The following is a 3,343-nucleotide window of genomic DNA, read 5'->3' as shown; positions in this document are numbered from 1 at the left end:
GATCGAATCCGGCGCAATGTCGAGCTCCGGCAGCCGCTCCGACGACGAGCTGGATCCGGAGTATGGGCTAGCCCTCTGCATCGCCTTGGAGCGGTCCAAGGTGGAGACCGGGGGCGGCTCCAGATCTGCAGCCTCGCCGCAGCCGCAGTTTCCCCGTTGGCGCAGCTCGGACGCCGGCGCTGGTCCCTCCCGGCCCAGGGACAGCTCCGACAGGCGGCCTGCGCAATCCGTGCCTCTCCTACGCCATCCCCTGTCCCCGCCGGCTGCCTCTCCCCCTCATGGCAGCGGTGGGTGCTTGTGCCCGACCTGCCGGCTCGGACGCGCACGCCGGAGTCGGAGGCGCGTGCCGCCAGCTGCGAGAGGAAGCAGGCAAGGGACAGGGACACTGCGGAGAGCTCTATCCGCCGCCGCTGTGGGTTACCGGCGGAGCCCGATGAGGACGAGCGGCTCCTCGCGAGGTTCTACCGCCAGTCACTTATGACGGCGGAGATGGACGCTCGGCGGCTCCGCCGGAAGAACGCGAAGGCCCTCCGGCTTGCCATCGAGCAGTCCGAGCGGGAGGCGAAGGAGAAGGCGGCGGAGGCGGCTTAGCCGGCCAAGCTTAGGCGCCAGCAAGACCGGACCATCCAGCGCCTCAAGGGCCTCGTCATCATCTCCTCCTCGTCATCCGGCAGTGACGGCTCCTCGTCCGACAAATCCGATGATCCTCCACCAGCCGCCGACAATTACAGCTACGTCGACGACCAGAAGGGCCGGCCCGGAAGTGGTGAAGTTCAATTTCATTTGAAGTTTTAGATGTAGTATAAAGTTGTCCGTCGTTTATGTGAACTTTGGTGATCTTTTGGTGAACTATTGTGCTGTCCTATGTCCGATTCTATGTCCGGATGGTCGATCTACGTAGTTTGATCGATGTTGCATGATTTAGTATGGACACAGGGGTTCGGATATGAGATACACGGATGTGAACGACGCGATTTGAGGGGTGCCCGGTCAGTGTCCACGGACGCGGGGTGGACGCGTCCGCGGGCGTTTGAGGGGCCGAATTTGTCAAGTCCGACTGTAGATGCTCCTACTTGCAAAATGGTGAAGCAAAAGTTGTCCACCCAAAAACTGCTAGGTATGCTGTTCGATGTAATTGTACTCCAATGGGGACAAGAATTTTGCTAGAAATTTATCTACCAAAAAGTGGAAGAAACATGTTCCATATTTTTTTAAAGAGAAGGGATGTTGTATAAATTTGATAGTAATTACTCAGTTTACTATCAACAATTGGATGGGAATGATATCACATTACTTATTGCATACTCTAGTTTAATTTCTTCTACTCTGAATGGGTATGTTGCAGATAGTTCCTGGCTCCGCAATATCATATTATAACCTTACTAGTCTACATTCAGTCTCTATAATTTTTGTGTGAATTGAAACTTAGTCATGGCTCAAGTGTTTGAACGTCTTCAACCGTTTTAGACTCATATAATGTGCACAATGATTTTTGAGAAGAGTATTATGGGTTACCTATCTATGTCATCCATCATTGTTTCCTCGGAATGAGCTTGTTGCAGAGGTTTGTTGCATGCAAATGCTGAGATGATATAGTGTTGAGAGTCTTCATTTAAAGCACTACAGTTAGTGTACTCTTCGATGTGATTATTGGTGAGTTGAATGCTTCAAAACAACATGTTTATAATTCCCATTAAGTCATTACAAATTCTTATGAATGAGCATGTGTAGGGTATTCTATTTATGATGCAATTAATACGAAGTAGCAACTAAACTAGGGGTACGGACCATGTGGTGATTGCTGTGGTTGCCCGGAACTAAAACTACATAAATGCTGAGAATGAGAACTTCACTCCTACACGAGTAAAGGAAAATGATCCTCAATAGGAACCATGTGCTCCTTGGCTGTAGCGAAGATAGATAATGAATAGCCTTCATTTAGTGGGACAATGTGGTTGAAAAATGCATCCAGCTGAGCCATGTATAAGTGGTCGAGTAGCATAGAGCAAACCATGATACACACAATAGTCTTTGTAAAGTGGAAGAATGGAAGAAAGAAATATAGATAAGGAAGTTGATTGCCATGCTTCAGACCAAGCCACACTGGATCGGAGACAAAACGTGAGCAACTAAAATCGTGGGCTTGAGAGACATCGGGTATGGACGGATAAGTTGTTGGGTTACATCATGGCCAACGGACTTTTTTCTTTCTTCAATCCTTGTAGATGTACCTAGTACATCTTGCCTCGGGTGCTTTTTGATGATCTTGGGCTATTTCTTTTTTCCACATTCCCTCACTCAGGATGTCTGTCACTCTGCGTCGCAAGCCCTCGGTGTTGCTCTCTCATGCCCGTGTTGCATGTCTGATGGAACCCAAGGCGCTGACAAGAGCTTTGGTTGGTATTTTTTAATAATAGTTACAATTAGCTAGTACCATGTGTGTTCAGTGCTAAAAGTGTACACACGTAGGATCGAATAATGTTACGTATTGCACCGATTCACAAAAACAACATGGTTAATTGGCTTTGAACGTTTACCAAGCGTCACATCAGCATGTCATGGATACTCTTGATCCACGTCCTACACTAGTGTAAAAAATGCTCTTATATTATGGGGCGAAGGGAGTACCATACACCTATCACTTGTTTTCCTTACACTGCCTTTACTTGTTGAGTTCTCCTACTACTGCCAATGCATTTGAACACAAAAATAAGTATTACAACCTCATAGTTACAATCCCGGAGGAGGCACAAGGGCACATCAGCAGCTTTACAAATTCATTACTAAAGTTAGTGCATGGCCTACTCATTATCCTCTGGTGAGCACCAGATTGCCAAAATATTAGCCAAACTCTATTTATTTATTTCAACCAAATCTACATGCAGCAATACACTACTAGGAAAAGGGCTATAGATGGAATGGCCACTAATGGCGCACCAGATATGTGGTGCGCCATTGCTATGTAGCAATGGCGCACCATGTGCTGGTGCGCCATTAGTGTGAAATACACTAATGGCGCACCAGACACACGGTGCGCCATTAGTAACAATTTTTTTTATTTTGCCAGACATACTAATGGCGCACCAGGACATAGTGCGCCATTACTAGTTGTAACTAGTAATGGCGCACCAGGAACATAGTGCGCCACTACAATTTTTTTTTACTTTTTTGCAAAACTACTAATGGCGCACCTGGGGCAGTTGGTTGATACGTGGGACGCCGCAGAGAAAGAATATTTCCCTATGAGAGCCGCACTGCTCACGACGGTGCACGACTATCTCGGTTTCGGTTATCTCGCGGGGCAGGTGCTTTCGGAGAGAAAGAATATTTCCCTCCCCCGCTC

This window comes from Triticum aestivum, chromosome 7D (genome assembly GCF_018294505.1).
Source record: "Triticum aestivum cultivar Chinese Spring chromosome 7D, IWGSC CS RefSeq v2.1, whole genome shotgun sequence".
NCBI lineage: Eukaryota > Viridiplantae > Streptophyta > Magnoliopsida > Poales > Poaceae > Triticum > Triticum aestivum.
This window is presented reverse-complemented; position numbering follows the sequence as displayed.